Source organism: Ornithorhynchus anatinus, chromosome 21, assembly GCF_004115215.2.
Source record: "Ornithorhynchus anatinus isolate Pmale09 chromosome 21, mOrnAna1.pri.v4, whole genome shotgun sequence".
NCBI lineage: Eukaryota > Metazoa > Chordata > Mammalia > Monotremata > Ornithorhynchidae > Ornithorhynchus > Ornithorhynchus anatinus.
In genome coordinates, this window is record NC_041748.1 from 24,162,083 (window position 1) to 24,185,923 (window position 23,841).

General features: G+C 55.1%; 1 long non-coding RNA gene across 1 annotated transcript; it reads left to right on the forward strand.

Annotated features, from left to right (window-relative positions):
* Nucleotides 1–1,351: 1,351 nt before the first annotated feature.
* LOC120638010 lies at nucleotides 1,352–21,524 on the forward strand. Its single transcript, XR_005659464.1, has 6 exons — nucleotides 1,352–1,441; nucleotides 6,130–6,249; nucleotides 15,299–15,485; nucleotides 18,801–18,938; nucleotides 20,772–20,964; nucleotides 21,478–21,524. It is a non-coding gene; the product is annotated as an uncharacterized LOC120638010 (long non-coding RNA).
* Nucleotides 21,525–23,841: the final 2,317 nt, after the last annotated feature.

The following is a 23,841-nucleotide window of genomic DNA, read 5'->3' on the forward strand; positions in this document are numbered from 1 at the left end:
GGTTCATCCCCCTGCTTCCAGGCAGATGACCGACTAGCCCTTCCAGGGTGGATGGCAGAAGATGTCTGTACTTCCCTTGAAGATCTCCTCGACCAACACCCCCTTCCTCTCACTGGGTCATCCATCCCGGCATTTATTTCCCACCCCTGCCTCCGGTAAGTCAGAAAGTTCTTCCTTGTGTCCCACTGCAATCTCCCCTGCTGCAATTACAGTCCATTCCTTCCCATTTAGGCCTCATCACCCTCCCCACCCACCGCTGGAACCCGGGGGCACCGGCCCATCAGCCCCAAAGACCAGGGGTCTCCCTCCTCCTCCTCCTCGTGCTCTGCCTTCAGGACCGGCTGGGGCCGGGGGTTCACCTCGCCTCCCTACACCCCGCATGGTGGCCACTCTGGTCCACTGGGCCTCCGTTCGTGGGTTCTTTTCTGCCGGTGTCACCCTGGGTGGAATCTGCGGCCTGAATGGACCGCAGTTCACTTATCCCAGTTCCCAGCTCCAAGTGCAGCCCAGACGGTGGTCTGAGAAAGTTTTGCGGACTGGAGTTCTGGCCCTCTGGGGAGACCCCTGCGGTCTGGATGATCTCCCCCCTCCCCTCCCTTTTGTCTCGGAGGGCTGCTGAAAGCACAGAGGCGAAGGCCGGATGTTGTGGGGTGGTCTGGCCCTCCTGGGGGGCCCCTGCATCTGACCTGCCCTCCCATTGTCCCGGTGGACTGATGTGGACATAGAAGGGAGGGCTGGATGTTGGGGCGGGGAGGCTTGGCCTTTTTGGGAGACCCCTGCGGTCAGTCTATCCTCAATCAATCATTTGAATTTATTGAGCTCTTACTATGTGCAGAGCACAGTACTAAGTGCTTGGAGGAATATGACATAATAGTGTTGGTAGACACATTTCCTCCCCCATGTTGTCTTGGGCAACTGTGGTCTTGGTGAGGCGGACCTGATATCGTTGCGGGGGTGGTTTCTAGCCCTGGAGTCCACCTGACCTCCCTTCTATTGTCCTGATGGGCTGCTGTATGCATGGAGGGCTCGTGTCTAACCCTCATGAGAGTCCCCTGCAGTTGGCCTACCCCCCACCCACTTGCCGTTCTGGTGGCCGGCTGTTTGCCCAGAGGGGAGGGCCTGAAGGAGGAGGGTGGTAATAATAATAATTATTATTATGGTATTTTTTAAGCGCTTACTATGTGTTAAGCACTGTTCTAAGTCCTCAAATAGATACAAGGTAATCAGGTTGTCCCACGTGGGGTTCACAGTCTTAATTCCCATTTTACAGATGAGATAACTGAGGCCCAGAGAAGTGAAGTGGCTTGCCCAAGATCACACAGCAGACAACTGGCGGAACTGGGATTAGAACCCACGACCTGTGACTCCCAAGCGCGGGCTCTTTCCATTATCCAGCTGCTTCTCAGGGGAGTGTGCCCAGCGGGGGCGCAGGGCCCAGCAGGTAAGGGGCATACATCTCTTCTAACCCTGTACCTTGTCCTTCCCTCCTGAGGTCGGATTTCCTCGACACTGTGCAGAAGCAGGGAGTGGGGGTGGGGACAGAGTCTGGCGGAGTGGCAGAGGGCTTCCGTGACCCTCTGCAGGTGACCCCTCTCCCCCCCACCGGCCGCCAGCCCCCTCGCCCCCTCCAGCCCTCGCCACGAAATGCCCAGTTCCCAGCAGGAACTCTGTCCAGGGCTTGGCTTGGCGAGTTTCCTTCAGCCTCGGGTTAAAGAGCCATCTCCTCCAGGAGACCTTCCCTAGTTGGTCCCATTCCCAAGCCATGGCAGTTATCAGTCAATCAATGAATCAATCAGTCCATGGTATGTTTTTGAGCACTTACCATGTACAGAGCCCTGTACTAAGTGCTTGAGAAAGTACAAAGTAGTTGGTAGACATGTTTCTGGCCCACAGGGAGCCTATAGCCTCGAGTTATTCAGTAATCATTCCTCGGTTGGCTTACTTTGACAGTTCCCAGTTGTGACTGGGTTTCCCTCCTGTTTTCCTGGAATAGACCCACACTCTGTATCTTCCTGTGTTCCCCAGTAAATCGTCAGCTTCTCCAGGGTAGGGACCATTTGCACTGGGTGCCTTCTGTGTGCAGGGCACTGTGCTGGACACCGACTGAGTTCAGAGCACTCTTATCAGGTATTTAGTGCAGGCAAAGCTCTTTCCTGGCCCCCTACTTTGTGCCAAGCCCTGTGCTGGCCCTCTCCTGTGTGCAGACACTGTATAGGGCTGCATATCAAACTGTCTCTGAGGAAAGTCCCCAGTGGAACCCTAATAGTAATAAATAATAATAAATAATGATGGTGTTTGTTAAGTGCTACGTGCCAGACGGTGTTCTAAGCATTGGGGGGGTAGATGCAAGTAATCAGGTTTGGACACAGTCCCTGCCCCACATGGGGCTCACAGTTTTAATCCCCATTTTACAGATGAGGAAATCGAGGCCCAGAGAAGCGAAATGACTTGCCCAAGGTCACACAGCAGACAAGGGGCGGAGCCGGGATTAGAATCCGCATCTTCTGACTCCCAAGTCCTGTCTCTTGCCACTAGGCCATACTGCTTCCCCAAACCACCCTTTATCTGTGCCCAGTTCTTCATGAGCCTGAGAGGCTTGGCTTCTTGCCTTGGGTTTTCGAGAGAGAGGCCCCACCCCAGCCCTTCCCTTGCATTGCCCCTGGACACTCGAGGGCTCTGGCTGGGCCCCTGGGGCCCTCCTTCCTGAAGGGCCACAGCTGCCCATCCTCTCTGGCCGGTCGTGGGCACCCAAAGACCAGGATCCTGCCCCAAGGCAGGGGTCTGGCAGGAGTGACCCCTCTGGCCCCGAGTCGATGTCCTCCCTGGGGCGAGGTGGGTCTGGATTCTGGAGCCGACTGGGGGGGAACGGACCCATCCAGCCCCACTCCTCTCTCCCCGACCACCCCATCACCTCACTTTTTCCTCCCCCCACCCCCAGGGGGAGGAACCTCGACAGAACAAGCTCCGCCCCTCGGGAAGAGCCCCGCTCCCCACCCCGGCCGTCTGAAGAATAATAATAATAATGCTATTTGTTAAATGCTTACTATGTGCCAAACAGATAGTAGATACAAGGTAATCGAGCTATCCCACGTGGGGCTCATAGTCTTAATCCCCATTTTACAGATGAGGGAACTGCGGCCCAGAGAAGTGAAGTGGTTTGCCCAAGGTCACACAGACAAGGGGCAGAGCTGGGATTAGAATTCAAGTCCTCTGACTCCCAAGCCTGTGCTTTTTCAAGGAGGTCTGCACAGATGGGGTGGATTTGGTATGTAATTGTGTTTCGATTTAACGGTAAAGCCGGGAAGGGTCCGGTTTTTGTAGGCTAAGAAGCTCCGGCCGCCAAGATTATCAGGTGCCCATGTGGACGACGCCATCGGGTGGGTGGCGGCGGGTGCTGCTGCACGAGGCCCCGCGTCCCACCGCTCACCTCCCCGCTCCGCCCTGCCCCCAGCCCCAGATCAATATTTTCCCAGTCCCGTGGTCCCCAGATAGTCCCCTCCCCATTCAGCGCTGTCCCGGTCCCCAGCTTATCGTTCTTCCGACCCCATGTTCCCCCGCTCGGCGCTCTCCCAGCCCCACGTCCCCCGGCTCAATGCTCTCCTTCCCCGCCTAACGCGGTTTCCTTCTCTGTCTCTTGGTCACTAATTCCGGATGACATGAGGAAATGAATTAAGAAGCTAACTGATATTTAGGAAATGTAATTCACAATGAAATAGCTTAAATCTTATGGATGGGAGGATGAGTAGCTTCAGTAATGACATAATAAATGCGATATTAGGTAATAATTACACAATGATTAATAACTACATTTAGTACTTTTAAAATTAATTGTGGAGTGGCGAGCAACTTAAATGAAAACACATTAAACTGTTCAAATCGTGCTGGCATCAGTCATGCTGTCTGGACTCGGGCGACTGTATCGAGAGCAATTCGTGCCCATCCGGTCAAATAGACACCGGAAAGATATCCGAAATCCAAATCGCAGTATATAAATCTGATGGATGACTGTAAGTGCTATTGAACCGTGGTAATTTGGGGGTACTTACCGTGTGCAGAGCACTGCGCTGAGTACCTACTGCGTGCAGAGTACTGTGCTGAGCACCCGCTGAGTCACGTCAGCGCTGACGTAGGTTAAGGCGCTGGGAGATTCGGGGAGAAATTATAGTCAAAGTCCTGAACCTCCGGGAGTTTACAATCTAGAGGAGGAGAGGGATGTTCTTATAAATTAGAGATTGGAGGAAGCACCTTACGTCGAAAGGTCCGAACGTAAATGCGACGGCAGGAAGGGGGAGCGGAGATTACCCAAGTGCTTAGGTGGCCCGGAAGGCCTGAATCATTCAAACAACCAAGGGTATTTATTGAGTGCTTTCCTTGTGCAGTCCGCCGTGCTAAGTACTTGGGAGAGTACGATAGAGTGGGCAGACACAGCGCTTGCCCTCAAGGAGCTTACAGCCTAGTCGGTGTGTCAGACATTAAAAGAAATACTCGATGGAGGAAGCTCTCTAAGTGTGAAGTAGAAGTTGGAGGGAATGGTGGGGAGATGGGAGGTGAACCAGGGAAGGCCTCCTGGAGGAGAGGACTCTCAGAAAGACCTTGGAGCTCGGGCGGGGGGCGGGGAGACCGGCTGCAGTGCCCCCTGCCCCAGTGGGTGGGCTTTGAGGAGCAGCAATTCTGGCTCCAGGCGACACTCACAGACCCAGGAGGACAGATTTTAGAAATTCAGCAGGAATTCTAAGACAGATAATAGCTTTATATGGTAATAATAGGGGTGTATTTTAATTACTCGGAAAAGAGAAAGTCATTAATGGCAACTATTATTAATTATAGCTAATCGAGCTAGGAACAGCCCTATAAGAGGAGTGAGATTCATTTGAATTTTACGGCCCACAGACCCCAAAGCGAGAGAGCCCGGTTTCTGGGTAGCTCTCCCACTGTTTCTGGGTGGCTGGGGGCGGCAGTTCTCTTAGGCCCCTTCCCCCAACCCAGGCGTCTGTGAGCCTCTCTGGGCCTCCGTTTCCTCCCCTGTAAACTGGGCAGAATAATCCCAGGGTGTCTTGATGTCAGAGCCACCCCCTGTACCTGGACGCTGGCTCAATCCGCCAGCCCGGCCCTGCCCTCTCGTCGGGCCCTCCATTCTCCAGTCTGCCCTCACCTCCTGGATATCTCCACTTGGAAATCCTGACGCTACATTCGTCTCTTCCCTCTCCTTCCCGTACTCTGTCGGTCACACTACCTCCCTCCCTGTTCTTCACACCACCACCTTCCCTGTCGGGAACACCGCCACCCTCTCTGCCAAGGACGCCACCAGCCTCCCTCCTGGGAACACCGCTGCCCTCCCCGTTGGTCACACTGACGCCATCCTCTCCCTGTTGGTAACATGCTGAGAAGCAGCATGGCCTAGTGAAAGAGCCTGGGCCTGGCAGTCAGAGCACCTAGGTTCTAATTCCAGCTCTGCCACGTGTCTGCTGTGCTTTCCCTGGGTAAGTCACTTAACTTCTCTGAGCCTCAGTTCCCTCCTCTGCAAAATGGGGATTCAATAACTGTCCTCCAGCCTCCTTAGACTGTGAGCACCATGTGGTCCCTGATTAACTTATATCTGCCCCAGCGCTTAGCACAGTGCTTGGCACTTAGTAAGCACTTAACAAATACTAGGGGAAGCAGCGTGGCCTAATGGATAGAGCTCGGGCCTGGGAGTCAAAAGGATATGGGTTCTAGTCCCTGTTCTGCCATTTGTCTGCTGTGTGACTTTGGGCAAGTCACTTCACTTCTCTGTGCCTCAGTAACTTCATCTGTAAAATAGGACATGGACTGTGCCCAACCTGATGACCTTTTATCTACCTCAGTGCTTAAAACAGTGCCTGGCACATAATAAGTGCTTAACAAATAACATAAAAATTATTATCATCATTATTACCAATAACACCACCACCACTCTCCCTTTTAAGAACCCTTCGACCCTCTCTTTTGCTAAAACCTTTGCTCTTTGCTTCGGGGTCTTGGGCTGTAAAATTCAAATGAATCTCACTCCTCTCACAGGACCGTGTCCAACCTGATTAACTACCCCAGCACTCAGAACAGTGCTTGGCACACAGTAAGAACTTAACAAGTACTATTATTATTATTATTTAGTTGTCCTCCCGATTTGAAAAAGACTTCACTGACGATGAAGTTCGTCCAAGAATGTGCGTGTGACCGAAGAGCTCAGTAATGCGCGATCCACAGCCCTGGCCTCACTGGGCACACAAAGAGGTGAGTCCCCTGTTGTATGGTGTTTCATGTTGGCAGGACCCGGTGCTGCTTTCTCTTTTTCCTCCTTTTCACTTTTGCTCCCGGGGAACGGCTTCCTTCCTGATACGGTGCACCGTGCTGGTCCGTCTTGAGCCGTCGACTCCCAGCATTTAGCTGGGAAGCAGCCTTGTGTGACGCTCTGCTTCACCATGTCCTTAAAAGGTGTCCTCTGCCCACCTCGCTTTGGGTTTCCCGACTTGGGTTTTGCACTGAGAGTCTTTGTCCAGAGTCTCAGCCCGTCAGTCGAGCCCTGGACAGCCCCGACTCTAGTCCTGCTGTGTGGCCTCTTTGAGCCTCAGTTTTCTCCTCTGTAAAATGGGGATCAGAGCCCTGCACTCTCTCTAACTGAGAACCCCACTTGGGACAGGGACTGTGTCCGACCTGACCATCTTGAACCTCCCCCGGCGTTAGATGCGGTGTTTGGCACGTAGCGAGCGCCGAGTCAATATAATCATAATTCCGCCGCCGGCGCTGATGTTACCGCATCTTCCCCGGTCGCGCCCCCTCCCTCCAGCGCCCGGTCTGCGAGGGCAAACGGTTGCTGGCCCCACCCCGGTGGTTCCCGTCAGGGTCATAAAGGCCCAGAGCGGCGGCCGGGACAGTTTCAGGCCGGTCCACTCCCGGAGGCCCTTCCCTGCCCCATCCCTCTACCTGTTTGCCTCCCCCCCTCCACCGGCAACAGGTACACCCACCCCAGGAAGGCACTAGAGTCTGTTAACGGCACCAAACACCTCAAGGCAGCGTAGGACAGTCTGTGTGTGTCTGTGTTTGTGGACAGTCTGCGTGGGCACAGTGCAGTCATTGTGGGTGTGGGTGTGCGTGGATAGGGCAGTTTGTGTGTGTGTATGGCAGTATGGCATGGGATTGTGGACTTTTCTGCCATCCACACACACACGAGAATATCACCTACGTTTATTGGTGCCGTGTTGAAGGATGTGTGTGTGTGTCTGTCTGTCTGTTCCACTTTCCCCAGCTGTAGTTTCAGCTAGCCTCCACTCCCCTTCCCCTCCCCTCCCGCCCCCACCCCCGCACTCCCCAAAGCGCTCCATGGAAATGTCAAACCTGGGCCGCGGAATCCTGTATCAGTAATCAGCGTAATAGGCGACTCAATTAACGAGTCAATGGCGAAGCCGCTTCAGTGTCATTCAGACTCCCCATGCCTGCCTCCCTTAGCAAACCCGATCGGTTTCTCCCTGCTGCTTCCTGGGGAGAGAAGCCCCTCTGCCTGCTCACGGTAGCACAGCTTCCCAGACTTAATTAAAATCAATCTTCAATTACTCAAATGCCATTGATTTGAAGTCGGCTTTCCCGATCCAGAGAAAACCTCCTCATTGTTATGGAGAAAGTCAATGGTGGATCTGTGTCATCCACTCCTCGCTCACCTGAGCACCTCCTTCCTTCTCCCCCTTTTTCCCACCACCTTCTCCCCCTTCTTTCTCCTTCCTTCTTCCCCTTTTCCTCACCACTTCTCTCTCCCACCTTCTGTGACTTTGGGCAAGTCACTTAACTTCTCCAGGCCTCAGTTCCCTCATCCGTAAAATGGGGATTAAGACTGTGAGCCTCACTTGGGATAACCCGATCACCTTGTATGTACCTTAGTGCTTAGAACAGGGCGTGGCACATAGTAAGTGCTTTACAAATGCCATCATCATCATCTTCCCTTTCTTCTTAATATTGCTAATTGTGGTCCTTGTTAAGCACTTACTATATGCCAAACACAATGCTGAGTTATGGGGTAGATATAAGATAATGGGATTGGACGCAGTCCCTGTCCCACACGGGGCTCGTTGTCTAAGAAAGAGGGAGAACAGTGTTTGAATCTCCATTTTACAGATGAAGAAAGCGAGGCACCGATCAGGTAAATAACTGGGTCTAGGTGTCACCCAACAGGCAGTGGATGGAATTGAGATGAGAACCCAGGGCTCCTGAACCCCCAGGCCTAGGGCTCTGACCATCAGGTTGAACACAGTCCCTTTCACACACGGGGCTCACCGTCTAAGTAGAAGAGTGTAGGATTTAATGCCCACTTCACTCTTGAGGTAACTGTGAGGCACAGAGAAGTTAAGAGACTTGTTCAGGGTCACACAGCACACAAGGGGTGGAGCCAGGATTAGAACCCAGGTCCTTTTGACTCCCAGGCCCAGGTTCTTTCAACTGGGCCACGCTGCTTTCAATGGACAAGGACCCCATTACTTGCACCCCTGCCTTACCCACCACGAGCTCCTCCCTCAGAGCAAGTGGTGTCCAGTGGAGGAGGGGAGAAACGAGATGCGAGGGTCGGGATGGGGCACAGTGGCTTCAGCGATTAGTTCATTAGTTAATTGCAGTATCGATCACATGCTTACTGTTTTTTTATGGGTATCTGTTGAATGATTACCTTGTGCCGGGCTTTATACTAAGAGGGTTGGACACAGTCCATGCCCTACATGGGCTCACAGTCTTAATCTCCATTTTACGGATGAGGTAACTTAGTCTCAAAAGCGAAGTGACTTGCCCAGGGTCACCCGGCAGACAACTGGCAGAGCCTTGCAGGTTTTACTGACGCCCAAGCCCATGTTCTATGCACTAGCCCACGTTGCTACTCCATGGGCAAGGACAGATCCAGGTAATCACATTGGTCACAGCTCCCACCCCACATGGGACTCCTAGTCTAACGGGGAAGAGAACAGATGAGGAAACTGAGGCCCAGAGAGGTAAGTGACTTGCCCAGTATTACACAGCAGCTCGGAGGTGGAGCCAGAGACCGATACGGGAGTAGAACCCTGTTCTCGTGACCGCCTCCGGTCCCCTCCCCGGCTCCTGGAGACCTCCTCAAATGCCCCCACAACTGTGGGCAATGGAGCCCTGATTCCCGCCAGGGTTTTCCCAGTGGGGCTGTAGAAAGGCTGCGGGTGGGCGGCAGCCAGCCACTGCTCCCCAGAGGAAGGGTGATCAAGGCTGGGGAATGGGGAGCCTCTAGTCCGGAAGCTTGCTGTGGGCAGGGATCATGTCTGCCATTCCTGTTGTAATGTGATCTCCCAAGTGCTTAGTACAGTGCAGTGCACATAGTAAGTGCCCAGTGGTAAGCGCCCAGTGAATACCACTGTGTAGAGAGAAGAGCGATAAAAGGGAGAGAACAAAGCTTGGAGAGAGGTGGTAGGTCTTAAACTTCAGGAGGTGGTCACTGGCATCTCTGACTGGTAAATCAGAGGAAGGGGATACAGAAATGGAGAGAGAGATCATTACAGACAGGTAGAGGGAGAGAGAGATCAAAAAAAAACCGGCAAGGCCTCAATAATTCAGCCAATCGGTTGTACTTATTGAGCAGTTACTGTGTTCGGGGTCCTGTACTAAGCGCTTGGGAGAGTACAGCACAACAATATAATAGACAGGTTCTCTGCCCACAGTGAACTTAGGGTCTGGGGGCGGGAAACAGACAATGTAAATAAATAAGTTGCAGATATGAATCTAAGTGCTATGGGACTGGGGCCCCGGGGGGTGGTGAGTAAAGGGAGCAAGTCAGGGTGACGCAGAAAAGAGCGGGAAAAGAGGAAAGGAGGCCTTAGTCAGGGAAGGCCTCTTGGAGGAGATGGGCCTTCAATATGACTTTGAAAGTGGGCAGAGTAATGGTCCGTCAGATATGAAAAGGGAGGGAGTGCCACCTCAGGCCTAATGGAAATAACCTGAGATTGGGAGGCGGAAGATCTGGATTCTAATCTATTTCTGCCTTGCCACCTATGTTGTCACTTAACTTCTCTGTGCCTCAGTTTCCTCATCTGTGAAGTGGGGATTTAATACCTGTACTCCCATCCCCACGGGCCTGCCCCCATCATCGCCCTGTGGGCTGCAGAGTCTATTCTTGGTCCTTTTCCTCTGAAAGTGCTAGCACCCTCTTCTCATTGGAATGAAACCCCTGAACAACATCCCCCTCCACCCGTGAGAAGTGGCTTAGTGGAAAGAGCACGGACCTGGGAGTCAGCAGGGGACCTGGGTTCTAATCCCAGCTTTGCCATGTACTTGCTGTGGGAACTTGGACGAGTCATTTTACTTCTCTGGGCCTCAATTCCCCCATCAGCAAAATGGGGATTCAATCGCTGTTCTCCCTCCTACTTAGACTCTGAGCCCCGTGTGGGAAGTGATTATTTTGTTTCTACCCCAATGCTCAGTACAGTGCCTAGCGCTTAGATAGCGCTTAACAAATGCCATAAAAGATGGGCAAGAAGCACTGGAGGGGAGAGAAAATAACCAGGTCCCAACTGAGACTCTCAATCTAAGTAGGAGGGAAAAGGGGAATCGAGTTGAGGAAACTGAGGCACAGAGAAGTTAATTGACTTGCCCAAGGTCCCACAGCAGAGGCATGTCAGAGCTGGAATTAGAACCCAGGTTCTCTGACGCAAAAGTGCTCTTTCTACTAGGTCATGCTCCTTTCTGCTATGTGATCTTGGGCAAGTCACTTCACTTCTCCAGGTCTCAGTTTCCTCACCTATCAAATGGGGATTTAACACCTGTTCTCCCTTTTTTTTTAATGGAATTTAAGCGCTTATTAGGTGCCAGGCACTGTACTAAGCTCTGGGATCGAAACAGGACAGTCAGGTTGGACACGGTCCATGTCCCACGTGGGGTTCACAGTCTTCATCTCTGTTTTACAGATGAGGTAACTGAGGCCCAGATAAATTAAGTGACTTGCTCCAGGCCACAGAGCAGGTGAGTGATGGAGCTGGAATTAGAACCAAGGTCCTCTGACTCCCAGGCCACGGCTGTCTCCACTAAGGTCACACTCCCACCCCCTTTAGACTCTGAGCCCTATGTGTGACAGGGACCTGATGACTTGGGGTCTGTCCCAGTGTTTAGCACAATGCTAAGCACACAGAAAGGCCATAACTAATACCGCTAATATCAGTAGTACTATTGTGAATTATTATTATTATCCCCATCACTGGGGGATGAGGTGGCAAAGGCGTTTCCTGGATTGAGAAGTCCTTGGCAGCCCTCCCCGCCCCCCAACCCGGCCTGGCCCCTGGCAGGCAGATGAGGAGGTGGATTTGGCCTGGGGATTGTTGGGGGGCTGGATGATCATCTTCCGGGCCGGGGCTTTGGCCTAAGCTGGAAATCGGATCGAGAGGACCAGGCGCGCCGACCGACCGGATTATGGCCCGGACAGTCGTTAGAGGGGCCGTGGGCTCCACGGGGCTGCTGAGCCCGGGACCGCTGCCGTCGGCCACCCTGAGCCCCTCCGTGACAGATGCCTGGAAATTGGATAATCTCCACCAGATGTTGGCTGTTTGGGCACTCAGCGTCGGGGGAACAAATCCCTCAGCTCGGGGTGGGGTTGGGACTGGCAGCGGGCCGACGGAAATCGGCAGAGGAAAGTGGGGGCCAGGAGGCCAGTGTTCCCACTGGCACCGGCACCGTGGTCACGACCCTCTCACCACCGCCGTGAGATCTCCACTGGACATTTCTTGGGTATCAGAGCTGGTCCCAGGCCCTGCCTTCTTGGAGATTCCAGGTTTTATAGAGAAGCAGCGTGGCTCAGTGGAAAGAGCATGGGCTTTGGAGTCAGGGCTCATGAGTTCGAATCCCAGCTCTGCCACTTGTCGGCTGTGTGACTGTGGGCAAGTCACTTCACTTCTCTGTGCCTCAGTTCCCTCATCTGTAAAATGGGGATCAAGACTGTGAGCCCCACGTGGGACAACCTGATTCCCCTATGTCTACCCCAGCGCTTAGAACAGTGCTCGGCACATAGTAAGCGCTTAACAAATACCAACATTATTATTATTAAGCAGACAGACAGTCAATCAGTGGTATTTATGGAGTGCTTACTGTATGCAGAACACTCGGCTAAGCGCTTGGGAGTGGGCAGGGAATGTGTCTGTTTATTGTTATATTGTACTCTCCCACGTGCTTAGTACAGTGCTCTGCACAGAGTACATGCTCAGTAAGTACGGATGAATGAAGGAGTGAATGAATGATAGTACAGCAGAGTCAGTAGCCATGTTCCCTTCCTACAGGGAGTTTACAGTACAGACAAACACACATGGAGGCCCTGAGGGAATAGGACTATTCCAGAGTGGCTCCAACCCCACATTCCGTGAACAGTTAATCACAGTGGTATTTATTGAGTGCTTACTGAATGCAGAGCACTGTACTAAGTGCTTGGGAGAATACAGTATTTGGTAGACCCAATCCCTGCCCTCAAGAAGCTGATGCTCTAACAGGGAGAAGTGCAGCCTACTGTCCTTTCCTGGTTTACCTCCTATCTCTCTGGCTGCTCATTCCCAGTCTCTGGCGGGCTCCTCCTCTGCCTCCCACCCCTTAACGGTGGGGGTCCCTCAAGGTTCAGTCGTGGGTCCCCTTCTATTCTCCATCTACACACACTCCCTTGCAGAACTCATTCACGTACATGGCTTCAACTACCACCTTTCATTCATTCATTCAATAGTATTTATTGAGCGCTTACTATGTGCAGAGCACTGTACTAAGCGCTTGGGATGAACAAGTCGGCAACAGATAGAGACAGTCCCTGCCGTTTGACGGGCTTACAGTCTAATCGGGGGAGACGGACAGACAAGAACCTCTTTGAGGAAGGTTCCCAAATCTCCATCTCCAGCCCTGATCTCCTCCCTCTCTGCAGTTTCACGTTTCCTCCTGCCTTCAAGAATCTCTCCTTGGATGTCCTGCCATCACCCCAAACTTAACATGTCTTAAACAGAACTCCTTAATTTTCCACCCAAACCCTGTCCTTTCCTTGACTTCCCCATCACCGTAGTCGGTGCCACCATCCGTCTGATCTCACAAGCCTGTTACCTTGGTGTTATCCCTGACTCCTCTTCATCATTCAACCCACATATTCAATCCATCACTAAATCCTGTCATTATGACCTCCGCGACATCACTAAAATCTGCCCTTTCCTCCCCATCCAAACTCCTACCACGTTAATCTAAGCACTTATCCTCTCCTGCCTTGATTACTCTATCAGCCTCCTTGCTGACCTCCCTGCCTCCTCTCTATCCCCACTCCAGTCCAAACTTCATTTTGCTGCCCGAATCATTTTTCTACAAAAACATTCAGGCCTTGTCTCCCCACCGCTCAAGACCCTCCAGTCATTACCCATCCACCTCTGCATCAAAGAGAAACCCCTTAGCATTGGCTTGAAAGCACTGATCACCTTGTTCCTCCTACTTCACCTTGCTATTCTCCAACTACAAGCCAGCCAACACACTTCCCTCCTCTAACGCCAACCTTCTCACTCTGCCTCCATCTTGTCTATCTCGCCGTTGACCTCTCACCCATACTCTGCTTGTGACCTGGAACACCCTCCCTCTTCCTATCCAACAGACATTTACTCTCTCCCTCTCAAAGTCTTACTGAAGGCACATCTCCACCAAGAGGCCTACCCTGAGCCCTCTTTTCCTTTTCTTCCACTCCCTTCTGTGTCACCCTGACTTGCTCCCTTTATTCATCCCCTCTCCCGGCCCCACAGCATTTAGGTAAATATCTGTCTCCCCTTCTGAACTGTCAGCTCTTTTGGGGCTGGGACTATATCTGTTACATTGTCACACTGTACTCTCCCAGCCGCTTAGTACAGTGATCTGCGCATAGTAAGCGCTCAATAAATACAGTTAACTGATGGAGAGTCAGGGATGGATTTGGGAAGAGTTGGGGGTGTGGGATGTCTGTGCCGGGTCACTGGGGGAGAGTCAGGGGTGTGAGATGGTCCGTGCTGGGTCATTGGGAGAGAATCAGGAATGGAGAGTCTTATTAAGGTCAGATCTCCTCCAAAAGGCCCTCTCCAGTCAAGTCCTCTTTCCCCCGGCTTGCTCTCCTTCTGCGCTGTCTACAGGCTTGGTTCTGTGACCTCTGGGCATTTGATATGCGCCCCATCCTCAGCATCTCAGCACTTCTGGATGTCACTTTAAATGATATGTCATCAATGATTATTGATATTAATGTCTGTCTCCCCCTCAAAACTGTAAGCTCGTTGAGGATAGGGAATGGGCCTGCCAACTCTGCAGTACTGTACTTTCCCTAGCTCTTAGAACAGTGCTCTACACAGAGTAAGCACTCAATAAATACCATTGGTGATAATGAAGATGATGGAGATGGGAGGGGAGAGTCAGGGATGTGGGAAGGTCTGTGAGAGGTAAAGGGGAGGGAAAGGGAGGCACCTTGCCCCCTTGAGAGAGGTCTGAGGTGGGGACTCTCTATCAGGTCCTCTGCTTTTCTAAAACAAAAAAATCTCCAAGCAAAATAAAATAAAGGGAGATCATATATAATATTTGTATGAATAATTTAGCTGTGTTTGTGCAGAGATTGATTCTGTAGTAGGAATCTGTCTTGCTGCGTTTATAAATACCAGCTCTGGCTGAGGAGCAGCTGTCTCCAGCTTCCAGGGCCACTGGTGCTGGAATCTGATGGGAAAGATTCCAACCTGAGTGCCAACCTGCCCACTTCGTGAGCAGCGGGCTCAGGGACAGGCAGATGGGGGGTGGGCGGCCGCAGGACGGGCGGCCTCGGTGTGGGCGGACTCGGGGTGGATAGCTGCAGAGAGGGCAGTTGCAGGGTGGACAGCCACAGGATGGGCAGCCATGGCATGGGTAGCCGCAGGGTGGGCAGGCACATGGTGGACAGCTGTGAGGTGGACAGCCGTAGGGTGGGCAGCTGGAGGCTGGGCAGCAGCAGGCCTGGGCAGAGGGTAGATAGAGGCAGGGAGGGATGATGAGGTGGGGTGGGGTGCGACTGATTCATTCAATAGTATTGATTGAGCGCTTACTATGTGCAGGGCACTGTACTAAATGATTGCAATGTACAATTAGGCAACAGTTAGAGACAATCCCTGCCCAGTGACGGGCTTACAGTCTAATCGATGAGATTAGATTGTAATGGAGAATTAGACTGTGATTCTAATGGAGAATTAGATGATTCTCCATCGAATCCATCCATCAATCAATCCAGTGCTTAGAATAGCGCTTGACACATAGCTCCTAACAAATATCATCATTATTAATTAATACTATTTTAATGCATCCGCAGACTTAGAAGACGGCATTCCTGCCCTCGGGAGGTGAATAGTCTCAGCGGGAGTTGGACACAGGTGACTCCAGGAAGCAGGCAACAACTCAGTATTAACTGTGGAAACGGAGAGGCGGAACGGAACTCCTGTCATCAGTGGTGTTTATTGAGTGCCTCCTGCTTGCGGAGCACTGTATTAAGAACTTGGGTGAGTACAACTGGAACAAAAGATCCGAGGCCCGGAGGAGGAATCGGGCCGGGCCTGGAGGAAGGAGTGAGCGTGTGGAGGGAAGGGGCAGGGGTCGGGAGCCGAGGCCCCCAGCCTCAACGGCCCGGTGAAGGCTGGAGCGGCCCGGAGGAGGGGGCATCTCAGAGGGCTCTGGAGACATGAGGCGGGGCAGCGACGGTGTCTGTCGGAAGGGGATGTGGGGCTGGTGCCCCGCCCGCCTGCTCTGAAGTCTTGAATTTTTCATAACTCATGAGAGACAAAGTGAAAGTGGCGTCGGTCTGCTTCGTGGATAACAAATGTGACGTATTGATTATTGATCGATCCCAGCTTTTAAAGCCTCCTCTGTGGTCTGAGGGGACTAGAACTGCCTGGGGGTACGGGGTGACCCCCGGCCCCCCCCCCACCGTGGGCTGGGGAGAGGAGGGAGTGGGCAGACCAGCCCCGCGTTCCCGCCGATAGCTGACACATCCAGCCCCTGGGTGGCAGGAAGCCAGATCGGGGGCCAATAGGGAGTAAGTCCAGATACTGTACTGTGTGACCCTGGGCACAGTGCACAACCTCTCTGAGCTTACATTTTCTCACTGGTCCAAGGGTGTGGGAACTTCTGAAGTGCGCTGCTCAAGAGTCCAGGAATGGGAACCTCACACACATGCATTCGGACACTCATATGAAAACACACACACGCATGCACACACACATACACACACACACACACACACTGGTGTGGAGGGACAGTTGTGCCTGAGCCAGATGCAGTTTGGTCAATAGCCCCCGATTCACCGGCTGGGTTTAGGAAGAAGCCCAGCGGGGCCATGCTCTTTTCTTCTCAAGAATTAGCAAAGTCCCAGAGGCACACAGGAGTGCAGTTCTGCACACTGCTCCGCACACAGTCAACACCCTGTACGACAGTCTGCACACAGCCAGTGCCCAGCACAGGACTTTGCATGTGGTCGGTCCCCAGTTTGGCCCTCTGCACCGGGACAGCACCCAGCACAGCACTCGGCACACAGTTCATTGATTCATTCAATCATATTTATTGAGTGCTTACTGTGTGCTGAGCATTGTACTAAGCACTTGGAAAACTGTCTCAGTGACCTCATCTGGAAAATGGGGAGGAAGACCGTGAGCCCCACGTGGGACAACCCGATTACCCTGTATCTCCCCCAGCGCTTAGAACAGTGCTCGGCACATAGTAAGCGCTTAACAAATGCCAACATTATTATTAGTAGTAGTAGTTGGCTCAGTGGAAAGAGCATGGGCTTTGGAGTCAGGGCTCATGAGTTCGAATCCCAGCTCTGCCACTTGTCGGCTGTGTGACTGTGGGCAAGTCACTTAACTGCTCTGTGCCTCAGTTCCCTCATCTGTAAAATGGGGATTAAGACTGTGAGCCCCATGTGGGACAACCTGATTCCCCTATGTCTACCCCAGCGCTTAGAACAGTGCTCGGCACATAGTAAGCGCTTAACAAATACCAACATTATTATTATTATTACAATACAACAATAAAGAGACACATTCCCTGACCACAGCGAGCTCACAGGAAGACAGACATCAATGCAAATAAATTAAATTAAAGATATATACATAAGTGCTGTGAGGCTGGAGGAGCGGGAGAGCAAAGGGAGCAAGTCAGGGCGAGGCAGAAGGGACTGGGAGAGGAGGAAAAGTGGGGTTTAGTCTGGGAAGGCCTCTTGGAGGAGATGGGCCTTCAGTAAGGCTTTGAAGGCGGGGAGGGTAATCGTCTGTCAGATCTGAGGAGGGAGAGCGTTCCAGGCCAGAAGCAGGATGTGAGCAAAGGGTTGGCTGCACAGGTGGTGCCTAGCACAGTGCTCTGCCTACATACAACACCCAGCATAGTATTCTGCACGCCGTAGATGTTCACTGTACAGCCCTCTGTACCCAGCACAGTGCTCTGTGCACAGAAGGCTCCCAGCAAAGAGCTCCTCATAGAGCAGGCTCCCAGCTCAGCACTGTGCACACAGGGTCGGGCGGCAGGTGTTAGAGTGTGGGGGCCGGAAGTCGGCAGGGGGGTGGAGAGGCGTCACGGGAGACATTGTAAACGAGCTCCTTTCCCTAGCGATCGATGCCTTTTGTTAGCAGGAGCTCATTCATTAAAGATCATGAGGCTGCGGGTCGATGGGTGTGAATCCCGTGCCTGCCTTCTTGTCCTCCCCGGCCCGGAGGGAGAGAGGCCGGGGATGGGGGCGGCCGAGAAAGGGTCACCCTGCCCGGCCTCCCGGCCAGCTCCGACTCACCCCTGCAGAGGGAAAGTCTACGGGAAGCCTTTATCCAGTGGGCCTGGGCCACAGTTGTCCGTGGGTATGTAATAATAATGATGATGGTATATGTTAAGCGCTTACTATGGGTCGAGCACTGTTCTAAGCACTGGGGGAGATCCAAGCTAATCACCTGGACACGGTTTATGTCCCGTATGGGGCTCACAGTATTAAACCCTCTTTTACAGATGAGGTAACTGAGGCATGGAGGATAATGATAATGTTGGTATTTGTTAAGTGCTTACTATGTGCCAAGCACTGTTCTAAGCACTGGGGTAGATACAAGGTAATCAGGTTGTCCCACCTGGGGCTCACAGTCTTCATCCCCATTTTACAGATGAGGGAACTGCAGTCAGAGAAGTTAAGTGACTTGCCCATGGTCACACAGCTGTCAAGCAGCAGATCTGGGATTAGAACCCATGACCTCTGACTCCTAAACCCGGGCTCTTTCCCCTGAGCCACGCTGCTTCTCCATTATTGGTTAAGCTCTTACTATGTGCCAAGCACATAGCATGCTTAGTAGATACATGGTAATCCGGTTGTCCCACGTGGGGCTCACAGTCTTCATCAGTGACTTGCTCAAAGTCACACGGCACACAAGTGGCGGAGACGGAATTAGAACCCACATCCTCGGACTCCCAGGCCTGTGCTCTGGTCACTAAACCATGCCGCTTCTCAGCTTGCCGGGTGCTGCGTGCCCTGTGCCACCTGCCAGGGGCCGGTTTTGGGGGCCGCGGGCCTTGGGCAGATGGAGGGGCGGCCGGCAAAGTTGACCTGTGGCTGGCCGAGCCCTGGACTGGGCCTGGGGGCGGGGGGGAGGGAAGCGCTCGACCCTGGGAGTCGCAGCCACCCCGACACTCCAAGGAGGGAGAATTCCAGCCGCCCGGGCCTTTCCCCCCTATCCCGGGCTACAGCAGATGGTGGTGGGAAGTTCATCGGGAGGGGTGGCAGGGCTCCCGGCCTCCACTCCGGTGCGGCGAGGTGGGGGGTTATCACACTGGAGCTGCTGTTTCTGCAGGAGTTTCCAGGGGAGAGAATGTGGATGGTTCAGTGCAACCCATCACAGCTCCTGAAGACGCATTTCAGCCACACCCTATTGACGAAGGGAGCCCCCACCCTCTAAGCCAAGCCCAGCTGTGCACACAAACTCCCAAAGGTAAACCTAACCCCCAGCGAGTTCCAAATATTCCGGAAGCAGGGGGCAGGGGGGTAAACTCCCAATGGGCAGGGAGTGTGTCTGCTAATTCTCTTGTATTCTCTCAAGCGCACTGTACAGTGTTCTTCACCCAGTAAGCGCTCAGGAAATACTATCGAGTGAATGAATGAGGGTTTCCCTGCGCCCGGCCCGCAATAGGTGATTCCGCAACATGGAGTTTTTCTACCGGGTTCGTCCTGGCGGGAGCAGGGACAATAATAATGTGGGTATTTGTTAAGCACTTACTATGTGCAGAGCACTGTTCTAAGCGCTGGGGGAGATACAGGGTAATCAGGTCATCCCACGTGAGGTTCCCAGTTAATCCCCATTTTACAGATGAGGTAACTGAGGCACAGAGAAGTTAAGTGACTTGCCCACAGTCACACAGCTGACAGGTGGCAGAGGGGAGAGTCCAACCCATGACCTCTGACTCCGAAGCCCAGGCTCTTTCCACTGAGCCACGCTGCTTCTCTTACAAGAAGGGGCTTCGCCTCCCGTCCCCCCCCCCCCGCCCAGCTCTTCCCCCATCCCCTCAGCACTGTGCTCATTTGTATATATTATTACCCTATTTATTTTGTTAATGAGGTGCATATCTCCTTTATTCTATTTATCTTGATGTTGTTGTCTTGTTTCGTTCTATTTTGCTTTGCTGTCTGGTCTCCCCCGAGCCCGTTATTGGGCAGTGATGATCTCTATCTGGTGCCGAATTGTCCATTCCAAGCGCTTAGTCCAGTGCTCTGCACATAGTAAGCGCTCAACAAATACTATTGCATGAATGCAAGGGGCAGGGCCAGGGGAGTAACGCTTGGTTTGAGGCCGCTTCCCCGGCCTCTCGCTAGGTGGCGCCGCCGTCCCGGGCCTCGTTCCTCGACGACGTCGGGCGTCGGAGACCTTCCATTCATTCATTCCTATTTATGGAGCGCTTACTATGTGCAGAGCACTGTGCTAAGCCCCTGGAATGTACAATTCGGCAACAGATAGAGACCATCCCTGCCCAAGAACACCCGCCCGTCCCCCCTCAAAGCTTCCCGGGAACGTCTGACCTCCGTCCGGTCCTGCCCATCTCTCGGTCCGTCCTGATCCCGACTTTCCTCCCCTCCCCGTTGCCCCGAGTTCGGTCCGGTCCCGATCCCCGGCCCGGTTCGGTCCGTCCTGATCAGTCCCAACTCGCCCAATCCAATCCCCTGCCGCCCGGCCCGGTCGAGGAAGGGGCGTCGAGGAGGCTGAGCGGCTCCCGCCCGCCTTTCTCCTTGCCTCCGTCTCCCCCACTCCCTGGGTGTCTCTGTCTCCCTCTTCCTTTGTATCTCAGTCTCTGTGTGTGCGTGCGACTGTCTCTCCTCCCTCTCTTTGTCTCCCCCCCCGCCCCGTGATTCTCTCTGAGTCTTTCTCCGTCTCTCGCCGTCTCTGACCGGCTCTTCTTTGCTTCTGGGTTTGAGCTTTGAAGCCTCCGAGCCAGCCCTGGGTCTCTCTGAGTTACCGGAGCAGCCGCCGAGCCCAATCGAGTGGAGCGTTGGCTCTCTGAGCCCGGAGCCCCGCTAGCCCAGCCCCGGGGCCGGGGGAGGGGCCGTGCCCATTCGCTGCTCAGCCTGAACCAGATAATTGCCCCTTCTCCAGAAACGGAAAACCTCGACAGCCTCCTGAGGGGCACGGGGGGCGGGTGAGGGGGAAGAGAGAGAGGAAAAAAAGAGATTTCCCCCGAGGACCTGCTTTGTACAGAGTGCTCTAGCGGGCACCTATTGTGTGCACGGGGCTGTGCTGGGTAACTATTTCTTGCATGGTATTTTTCTTTTGCAGGAGCCTCGGGGTCAGTCAGAAGAAGTACTAGAGGCAGTCCTTGCCGTCGAGGAGCTTTCCCTTCAGGGGCAGACCCGCAGACCCTGGGTGGACTCGGCCCGCCGGTGTCCGAGCGGGAGGACGGATCAAAAAGACCCTCGAGAGAGACGGTGACGAAACCGACCGCAGGCGGTAAAGAGAGAAACGTACAAAGGTGCAAGGGGTCTCCGCCCCCATCCCCCACCCCCTCCACCAGCCCCCGGCCCCCGCCCCCAGCCCCCGCAGAGTCTGCGCCGGGACGCGAGCGGCCGCCCCCTCCCCCAGGGAGAGGCAATCCGTCCGTGTCCCCCCAGGCCCCCCGCTGCCTCCGTCAATATTTGCTCATCGAGATTCCTCAAACACAGAGAAAATCCTCTCAATCCCCCGCGCCCAAGGTCGTTGCAGCAGCCTGAAGGCAGTCGACCTCAGAGGGTCAAAGCGGCCGCCGCTCCCCTGCCGCGTGTCCGTCAGCCCCCTCCCCCCTCCCTCAGACCCCGATCCTGCCCCCTTCCCCCCGTCCTTCCCCCCTGCCCTCTCCTCTCTGTCGGTGGGAATCTCTGGACCCGGGCCCATCCTCCCCAGATCTCCAATTAATGAAATTCCGTGAAAGGAACGCGGGGGTGGGGAGGGGGGCGATGGCGGGGGCGGGGAGGGGCGGACCGGACTATCGGTGTGTTTGCTTCCTCAGACGCAGCTGCAGGGTTGGGAAAGCGCCGATGCTGCAGGGGGAGGAGGTGAGAGGCGGGGCGGGGGGCGTCCCCCGGGGGGTCGGCCTCGGGCCTTGGGAGGTCGCGGCCAAACGGACGTACGAAGGGAAGTTCCTGGCCCAGGGCGCGGGGGGCGGAGCGGGTCGGGGAGGGGGCCGGGGGGCTGCGAGGGCGGCTCTCCCCACGCTCTGCCTTCCCCAACGACCCCGGGCCCCTCCCTCAGTCGGTCAGTCCCGAGCTCCTCCGCTGCCCCCTCGGCCCGGCCACCCTTCGTTTATTCAATCGTATTTGTTGAGCGCCTACTGTGCAGAGCACCAAGAGCATCGGCCCTGCCCGACCCCCGCCCGGTTCCTCCCAACTCCTCCAGGCCCTCGCCCGAACCCCCGCCCAGCCCACGCCACCCTCAGCCCAAATTTGCCCCGCCCCGCTTCGGGGCGAACGGTTCCCCTGAACCTCTTGGGCTGCTAAACTAATCAAGGCCGGTCACTGTGAGCCCCCCGGGTAGAGAGCACCGTCCCGGGCCCACGCGGTTGTCGGAGCTCGGCCTCGGGCCTCCGCAGTGTGTCGAGGTCTGCCTTGGGCATCCACTTTCAGCGGAGCGCTGTGCCGGGTTCCTGGTTTATTCAGAGCAGAGCGATGGCCTGAGCCCCGGCCTCGGGCTCCTGCAGCCTCTCTGCACTGCTGGGCGGAGAAGGGACCACTGTGGAGCCTGGACTCCCTGGACAGGTGTGAGTGGGTCTCCCCTCGCCCCCTCCCCCAACCCTCCCCCCGGCAGATCCGAAGAGCCTGACTCTTGGCCGGGGCCAGAAGGGAGTTAGTGACTGTCCAATCTGGGGCTTGGGGAAAGGGGTGGGAAAAGGATGTGGGGGCGGGCTAGGGGGGATGGTCGGGGGCCTGTCTGACCCGGCCAAAGGAGACCACTCCCCAGTCATCCCAGAGGTGGGATGATGGTCCTGATCCCCCGCGCGACCCTCACCCGCTGTGTGACCCCTCCACCACCGACCCCCGGGAGCTGGCCTAACCTCTCAGCGCCTCAGTTTCCTCATCTGCCAAATGGGTAGAATCAGCCCGCTCCGCCCCCTCTGCCTAATTTGGCTTTTGGGGAAGAGCGAGGCCGGTTCGCGGTGCCTGGTCCGTGCGAGGGCCGAGCCGGTGGTGTTTGGTCGGGAGCCGGGCCGGGGCGGCCTCGCCCTGCTTCCCAGGGATTAAGGGAGGGGCGGCGGAGGCTGGCGGGGGGTGGGGGGCCTGGCCAGGACCCCCCCGCCGCCGCCTCCTGCCGCTTCACACTCCCGGCAGAAGCCGAGGATAAAGAGGAGGCCTGGGAATTGGCTGCCGGCTCGGGGCCGGCGCGGAATGCTAAGGGGGAGGATGGAGGCGGGGAGGGGGAAAGATGGAGCTGGGAAGATGGAGGGGGGGAGGGAGGAACGAGTGGGGAGGAGAGAGGGGGAAGGATGAGGCTTGGAGGGAGGATTGGGGGAGGAGGATGGAAGCCAGGAGGGAGGACCGGGGGAGGATGGGGGAGGATGGAGGCTGGGAGGGAGGACGGGGCAGGAGGTGGCCCGAGACGGGAAGCAGCCACCTGCAACTCCCAGGTCTCTCCCTCCAGTCCGATCCGGACCTATTCCAGGAAAGGGGATGGGTTGGGGGGCAGTGGTCCTGACTCGAACCCGCCCCCTCCCCAAGGACAGCTGTGGATTGAAAGGGCCGAAGTGGGTGGGCTCAGAGCCGCCGGGAATACAGACCAGAAAGCCCAGGTCTGCACTGGACCCAGCCAATTCCGGCCTCCCCTGGACACAGGCGCCAGCTCTGGTCAGTGGAGGTCAGGACGGGCAGAGCCAGAAGGGCCGCTGGCTGGGATACCCAGACTGCTCAAGAGAAGGGAGCAGGGATAACCGGGACGTTCATGGGGAGGAGTCGGGGTGGCTGGTACGTTCTGGGGAGGAACTGGGATAGATGGGACATTCAGGGGGAGGGAGCCCAGAGGTAGGGGTGGAGCCGGAGGGCTCAGCCCCCGCCCAGGGGATCCAGGGGGGCCAGGGGAAACAGGGCCCCAGTCAGGTAGCTGGTCATGGCAGGAGGGTAAGATAACTATGGTGACGCCCCCATGGCCGCCCCAGGGCTGGGATGGCTGCCAGCCAGTGTGCCTATGGGAAAGTGGATGGGAGTTGGGAAAAGGGGTCTGACTGGACCCCAGTGTCCCCCCACCTCGATCCAGGCCGTGGCCACACACCTAGCCAGGTGGGACTCTGGACCAGTTGTCCTGCTCTGTCGTCCTTGACCACTCTGGTTGTCCTGTTCTGCCCCCCGACCATCCTGGTTGTCCTGTTCTGCCCCCCTAACTATCC